An 8,230-nucleotide genomic window follows, 5' to 3' on the forward strand; every position below is an offset into this window, starting at 1 on the left:
CAAAGTCAAGATGAGTTACAAACTGCTACAGCAGAGAAAATATTCACACTGAGAATTTTCTCATAGTCACAAAATCATAGATACTTTGTATGTTGATAAATTGGAAATTTTCTATAGGAGGGCAACCAGAATTGTGTGAAAAACCTTGAGGCTATGTCATATAGGGACTGGTTAAAAGAACCAGGGATGTTTAATCTGAAGAGAAACCTTAATAGAGATGCTGGTTGTTGCTACATGCAAGAAAGAAGACATTTAGTTCTGCTTGGCTACAGAGGCAGAACCAAGAGAAATGGGTAGAGGCTGGAAAAATGCCAATGTAGGAGGGCAAATTGGGGAAGTGGTAAAAAAAGAATGCACACTGTCTTGGGGTGGGCAGAGGGGAGAGATGGGGGAGAAAATTTGGAACTCAAAATTTTGTGGAAGTGTCTGTTGAAAACTAAAAATAAATAAATATTTTAAAAATGCCAATGTAGGCTTAATGTAAGGAGGTAGGAAAAACCCTTTCTAACAACTTGAGCTATTCACACATAAAATGGACTGCCTCAGGATCTAATAGATTCTCTCTCACTGGAGGTTTTAAAAGAAAGGCTACCTGATTATTTCTTGGGATGTTGTACAGGGGGTGCTTCCATAGTCATGGGATGGACCAGAGGTATGCACCTCTGAGATCTTAAACAGTTGGAGGAAATGGGGAAAAGTTGGAGAAATACATCACAAACCTATCATGTTACAGGAATCATGGGGAACTTCAATTATATTCAGAAATTCTCAATATAATTCAGTAACAACATTCATTATTTTTTACTTATCTAAGGATAACTTCATCTTTCTAGAAGTGGAAAAAACAAGGAAGAAAATAACTATATTGGACCTGATTTTGAAAAATAAGAAAGACATGGGCACCAAAGTAAATAGTAGGAACATTGTGGGAAAACAAACACTCTATTTTAGAATGTTAATAAAGAAGAATAGAGGTAGGGATAGTCCAACATATACTTTAAATTTTCAGAGAGTAGATTTGAAAGGATTCAGAGAAATGTTGGATAAGATTCCATGGCCTAATAATCTATAGGAGAATTCTGACACATAGTAAATATTTAATAAAATATTCTTCCCTCCCTTTTTCCTTCCTTCCTTCTTTTTTTCCCTTATTCCTTCCTTCCTTCCTGCCTTCCCTCCCCTCATTCCTATCATTATCTAGTCTAAGAGGAATGGTAGTTCTTAAGAATGAAATTCTAAAGATCTAAACGGAAAATCAATACATGAGGAAGATGTGGGGAGAGTATCTAAAGCAGAAGTTCTTAATCTGGGACCCATTAACCACTTAAAATTTTACTTTTGTTAACTGTATTTCAATAAACTTTTATATCTTTTAAAAATTATTTTGCAAAGTTTCACAAAGTCCTTTTATGATGCCTCATCATGGAATGAAGGAAACCTTAGGTTCTTTCAGGTTACACCAGTGGAGTACAGGCTCTGGCAGGTTCTACTACACTGAAAAGGCTTAAATTTCTGCGCAACAATAGACTATGTCTGCTTTTGACTTACTAGCCAAATTATGGAAAGATTTGTCCCCAGAAGATGACTTTGTTGTGAATTCTTCCCCTATGGCAACCAAACAACAATAACTGCAAAAAAAGATAAAAATGGCCATTAGCTCTGTGAAATTCTCTTCTGAAATTCTACAGTTACAACCAGTAGGTCAATGAATGATTAAGTACCTTCTATGTGCCTGGCACTGAGTTAAGTACTGGGCATATAAAGAAAGATAAAAGGCAGCCCTAGCTCTCAAGAAACTCCCAGTGGCACAGCAGCAGAATTGAGAATTGACTCTGCTGAGAATCACAGTTTAGCTGTTAGTATGCTAAGTGTAGGATCCTTGTCCAGTGACTGAATAAAATACAACTGGAGGAACCTGTATCAGTCTTAACATTCTAACCGCTTTGAATGAAACCAGAAAACATCAGAGTTCATGGGACATTTGGTGACCTTGTATTTTGAGGCTTATGATAAATATTAGCAGAAGGATGACCACATAAATTATTGCACTATAAATTATACACTAGCATATGATGCAGACATTGGAGTTTTGGAGAAATTTTATTAAGAACTTGGTAAGACCCTCCAAAGTAAATCAATATGTGCATTAATATTTGGTGACTTCAGTGCAAAGGTGGAGGAGGAAAGATGGTTAAAAAAGTTGGAAAATAAGGTTCCTAAGTAAGAAAAAAAGAGGTCAAAACTTCATAGATGACATATTAGTCCTGTATCTATGTAGCCTGCATACTTTCTTCCAGAACATAGTTCACAGGCTTTGGACATAAGGAACAGTAAATAATCATGACAAAAAGTGAAACTGATTATATTTCAGCATAAAGGAAATTATAGGTTACTGATGTGAGTGATTTCTGAAATCTCTGGATAGCCTCACTGGACACTGACATTGAAGTAAAAATTAATACCAAACTAGAAGGAAGAATAAAAATGTGTTGATGGGGTGTAAAATTGAAGGACTTCAACCTGGCCTATTTAAACAAATTATTGACATGGAAAAAGAGAAAGAGAGAAAAGATGAAACATCAACACAATTATCATTGCCCAAGAAATTTTAGAGTAAATCAGTTAACACAATGGGAATACTAAAAGTGCCTAGAAACCATCTCTGTCAGAAAATATTTAATTTCCTAGAAAAATGGAGAGTTGTGGCTGCCAAAATGAAGTCAGTTTAGAATATAAACTCATTTGTAAGATGTGACAGAGGAGGTGGTAGAAGTTATATTCAGTCATATCTAATAAACAAGAAGTAGAAGGCAGGACCAGGAAGGGAACCAAGTTTGTAGAAAACCTGATGATAGATTCAACTACTTTAAATCACCACAGGTGCACTTTTTTTTTGGATGGAAAGGGGAAGAGAAAAAAAAGACATAAAACCCTTTCTATTTTTTTTTTTTTGCAAACTTTTTTCCATCAACTATAATAGAGTCGTTGATATTTGACCTCTGATGTGATATTGGTCATTGCTTTAAGTGGAAATGGAAATAAAGTAAAAATAGGAAAAATAATTTGGACCAGACGAAAGATAAAGAGAACAAATCAGTGCTTGAGGCAACACAGTTTGGGGATCAAAATTTTCAGAGAATAATTATCAAGGTTATCAATAATTATCAAGCAATCAAATATGATTGCTTCCATTAAAAGGTTACTAAGAATATTAATAATCATCAACTTATATGCCTACTTTCCCATCTATTCAACATTTTAATGAGAAATAGCTACAAATAAATATAGAGCATCCTTAAAAAAGGAATGAGACAGGAAAAGGCACACTTTAGCAAATGTTATTCTATAGCCAACATCTTTACAGTGACACAGGTGGCTAAAAGGTCTAGAAAATGGAAGATCCTATCATGTTTATTATTCATTGACTTTTAAAAAAGCATTAGAATCAGTAGTACAAATCATATAAGATTCTATGAAAGATAATAGAAGGAAAAAATTTCTGAGTCTGTAGAGAAAGAAGCTACTTGGTCTTGGAAGGACAGAGGAGCTGATGGCAAAAATCTTTCTAAGAAGGATATTTTTCCAAATCCAAAGGCTGAAGATTTTCTTGCACAAGATTTCCTTGTATGTTGGGGTGTAAACTCAGTTCTCATGTGAACGGTTTCGGGCAGGTAAAAATGAGGGCTTCTTGATTGCGAGCTCTCATGAGGCCCCCCAGGGAACAGCTGGGAATTGAGGAGTGAGACTCGACCTTTCTTGTTTCTCCACCTCTTCTCAGTGGAAACTTGCTGGGGAGAGCATCCCACCCTTGAGATTGGTCCGTGGTCTGAGCACACCTTTTTGTTGATTAGCTAGGGGCTGAGAGCATGCACAGTATCCATGTGCGGACTATGGGGCTTGGAGAGCTTAAGTGGGGACGGAAAGCCTGAGAGTGGTCCCTCCCCTCTTCCACCCCCATCCTCTCGCTGTGTGATCCTTGCTCCTTGAGAAGGAAGGGGGTTCCTTTCTCCTGGGGAAGAACTCGCCTGCATATGGACATGTAACCAAGATCCTGAATAAAGCCTAACCCTTGTTTGACTCTGTAAAGTCTCTTCTCTCGATATGTTTATCCGGCTCGCCACCAAAGACCTGGACTAAGGTAAGAAGACTCGGGTAGCCCACGGCAATTAGGCCAGGACACTTGTATACTCTACAAATTGTGTACAGGATTCCACTGGATCATTGTTACCAGTAAATGAAGTTATGAACTCACAGATAATAGAAGGCTTCTTAATTATTATGTAACTTGTTTATTTATATAGAATCTTCACATCTGGGGAGTGAATGATTTTGAGTTTGCTGATATTCTGTATCGAAAAGGAAGACACACATGTCGTTTTGTAAGTACCATTATCAACTTCATTCTCTTCAGAAAATCACATCAAGAAATGTGTATTTAACATTTATGGCAATACAAATCTTCTAGGGACAAAATGCAGAAGCTACATGTAACAAAACAGGAAGCACTGATGAAATTGGATAAACTTGACTCTGTACCAGTGGAAGAGCAAACAAAGTTCAAGGAGCTGACATTCAGGAGTTGCAGCAAACACTGAATGGGTTTAAGCAAAAAAGCAGTAACTATGTAAGAAGGAATTTCCCAGAAGTTAGACTTTAATGAGACCCCTAAACATTTGAATGAGTTAAAATTATCACTGGTTACTTTGAAAGAAGAACAGGAGTATAAAAATAAAAATTATGGACTCTCCAAAAAAGTTAAAAATTGATTAAGAGAAAATGAAAAAGACAGTGCAGAAACTCAAAACCTCTAAGTTTGAAGTGACTGAGAAACAGAAGACAAGATTGAGGATATATGTCTTCATTCCAAATGGAGTTACGGTTATATCAAAAGAAAATGCAAGAACTTGCAGAGAGTATGGACAAAGTAATGAGCATTTTGAAAGAGGACCAATACTTGGAAGATCAGATTGAAAGTGCTTAGACAGAATCAAAGAAACTGATGACAGAGGAAACCCCGTTGAAAAGACAAGTCATTCTTGAGAAAGAGAAACTTGTCACAACCCAACTGAAGATAAAAAAGTAAGCATGAGGATGTCAAGCAACATAAAGGCTTAGTACTTGAGGAATGTCATAAACTGTATGTGAACAGGTTACAACAATTAATTGCAATGTCCAAAGAACCAGAACAGAAATAGAATAGCTCAAAGATGTCACTGAAAGTGAGAAACTAAAATTCCAGGAAATCTTCCTTACCTTGAAAAGTGCTACGGGGAAATACCATGAAGAAAAAGACAGCAGAGGAGGGCAAAGGTAGAATGGGTGAAAAAGCTGCTCAGCTAAAGAAAGAGGTTTAGAATGTAAACTATCCCAAATGGCTTCATTTTATTTGTTCACCACTTATATAAGTGTGTGAAATTTCATAGTTCTGAGAAAGAGAATAATCAAGTAAGGCAGTTTGATTATTAGGATAAATAGAATGGACTTCTATGGGTGGAAATTAAAACATGCTTTGATACATAATGATCTTCTAAAATCATAATATGCTTTAAAACTTTTTGAAAAAAAAATCCTGTCAATAAAAACAATTTTCCTTGGCCTAAAAAAGGAAGATAATGGAGATAACTTTGTTCAGCTGCCCTCTGATTAATACAAAACAGGGAGATATATCTAACAAAGGTGTTTGCCACTCTCCAGGTGGATATCCATCTGAGCAATCAAATCAAAGAAGGAATCCTGAGAAGATGTTTAGGTCCTACAATTGCAGCTATTTTCTTATGACATTGTGCTGCTTTCATTAAGTCCCAGAGCACTAAAGAACTTCCAAAATGAGATGCATAGTCACTCAAGAGAAACTTACACAACACATACACAAACAAATTGATGCAAAAAAATGCTTATTGTCTATACTATGACATGGAGTTGGTTAGGCAAAACTTAGAATTGATCTACCGCTAAATATATCTTGGATAGACACTGAGAATAGGCAGTGAGCTTGGCTAAGAACTGAATAAGTTGAAGACAGTGATTGCTCTTTATGACCTTAGGCTTATCCCTGAAACAAACGCCTGTACTTCTTTTTAATCAGTATATTCTGATGGGGTGGAGCCAAGATGGAGGAATGAAAGTAGGAACTCACTTGAGCTCTTCCACAAATTCCTTCAGATACTTCTAAAAAGTGAAACTGAATAAATTTCAATACGGCAGAATCCACTAAGAGACAGAGTGTGGCAGACTTCCAACCCAGGAGAGTCCAACACCAGGCTGGGAGAGCACAGAGTACACTGGCTGCACCAGTGCAGACTTGGCCATAACAGAGTAGGAACCCCCAGGCTGTCTGAATTACCAGCAGCAGTGGAGATTCCCAAACCTCTCAGCACAGAACAGGAATTTGGTGGAGCTGGGTGAAAGAGAAGGAAGGAACCTGCAACAATAACAGTGGCTGCCCCTGGGGCTATCAACCCACAGACTAAATGTTTAAAAGCCACCTACTTGAACTTCCAGGAGCCAAGATGGCGGAATGAATTGTAAGTGCTCTCACTCTCCCTTGTTGAACTTGAAAAATCCAGAGAATATTGCCCCAGGAGAAATCCAAGAATAGTGGAACCAGAAGAAGGGCTACAGCAGTCTTTTAGCTCAGGAGGCTGGGGAGATTGACAGGAAAGGTCCCTCTTGCTGTGGTTGAAGGAGACCAGTGCAGGACTAGAGGCCCCCACCAAATCCCACCTCAGTGAACCAACAGGAGATCCTGAGTCCTAGGGAGGTAGAACTGGTAAGCTCCAACACCAGGACCCAAGGCATGTCATAGCACAGTCATTAGAATTAGGAAGACATGAGTGCATCCAGGTTCACCAGCTGCTGAGTTTGCCCATGCTCTAATGCAGTCCTAGGGAAGGAGGAGAAATCCAGTAGTCAGATCACCCCTCCCCCTCATACTTCACTCCGGGAACTTCAGTGTAACCCCAGGGAAATTCAAATAGTGTTCACCTGGCCTTGACTTTGGCACATACCAGCTAACTCAGCACTAAGTATCCACAGCATGCAAAAACCAGTAACCAGACCCCTAGTTCCCAGGACAAGAAACATGGGACAGAGCCCTCTGTTCCCCGAAAAAGGCAATCACCATGAGCAAGAAGCAAATTAGAAAAGCAAAACCATAGAATCTTATTACAAGGACAGGGAAGATCAAAATATGAATTCAGAAGAGGACAGTACTGACATACTCACATCCAAAAACCTCAAAAAAGAATATGAATTGGTGTCAAGCTCAAAAAACATTCTTGGAAGCCCTCAGAAAGGATTTCAAAAGACAAATAAGAGAGATAGAAGAAAAATCCACCAATGATTTTAAAAATACAATCAGCTCCTTAAAAAGTAAAATTGGCCAAACAGATGAGGAGGAGGTACAAAAACCTAAGTGGAAAAAAAACTCCTTAAAAGGAACAATTGGACAAATGGAAAAGGAGGTGCAAAAGCTAACTGAAGAAAACAATTTGTTAAAAATTAAAATTAGGCAAGGAGAAGCTCATGATTCTATGAGGCACCAAGAATCAGTCAAACAAAATCTAAAGAATGAAAAAAATGGAAGAAAATGTAAAATATCTCATTGGAAAAACAACTGACCTGGAAAACAGATCCAGGAGAGAAAAATCTAAGAATTATTGCTCTATGGGAAAGCCATGATCAAAAAATAGGCTGAAAAGTATCTTTCAATAAATCATCAGGGAAAACTGGCCTGAAGTCCTAATACAGAGGGCAAAATAGTCATCTAAAGAATACACCAATCACCTCCTGAAAGAGATCCCAAATTGCAAATGCCAAGGAATATTGTTGCAAATTCCAGAAGGAGAAAATACTGCAAGCAGTCAGAAAGAATCAATTCAAATATCAAGAAACTACAGTTAGGATCACACATGACCTTGCAGCTTTCACATTAAAAGACTGGAGGGATTGGTATATTCCCTAAGACAAAGGAGCTTGGACTACAACCAAGGACCAATAATGCAGCAAAATTGAGCATCATCTTTCAGGCAAGGAGATGGACATTCAATGAAATAAGGGATTTCCAGACCTTCCAGATGAAAAGGCCAAAACTCAATAGAAAATTTGATCTTCAAATATAAGACTCAAGTGAGGCATAAAAAGGTAAATAGAAAAAAAAAAGAAAAAACTTATTTAATATGGGCAAACAGTTTACATCCTTATATGGAAGGACACTTGTTAATCGTGAGAA

General features: G+C 37.6%; 1 pseudogene; it reads left to right on the forward strand.

Annotated features, from left to right (window-relative positions):
- Positions 1–1,646: 1,646 nt before the first annotated feature.
- On the forward strand, positions 1,647–5,354 carry LOC140498732 (kinetochore protein Nuf2-like; annotated as a pseudogene).
- Positions 5,355–8,230: the final 2,876 nt, after the last annotated feature.

This window comes from Notamacropus eugenii, chromosome 4, assembly GCF_028372415.1.
Source record: "Notamacropus eugenii isolate mMacEug1 chromosome 4, mMacEug1.pri_v2, whole genome shotgun sequence".
Taxonomy (NCBI): domain Eukaryota; kingdom Metazoa; phylum Chordata; class Mammalia; order Diprotodontia; family Macropodidae; genus Notamacropus; species Notamacropus eugenii.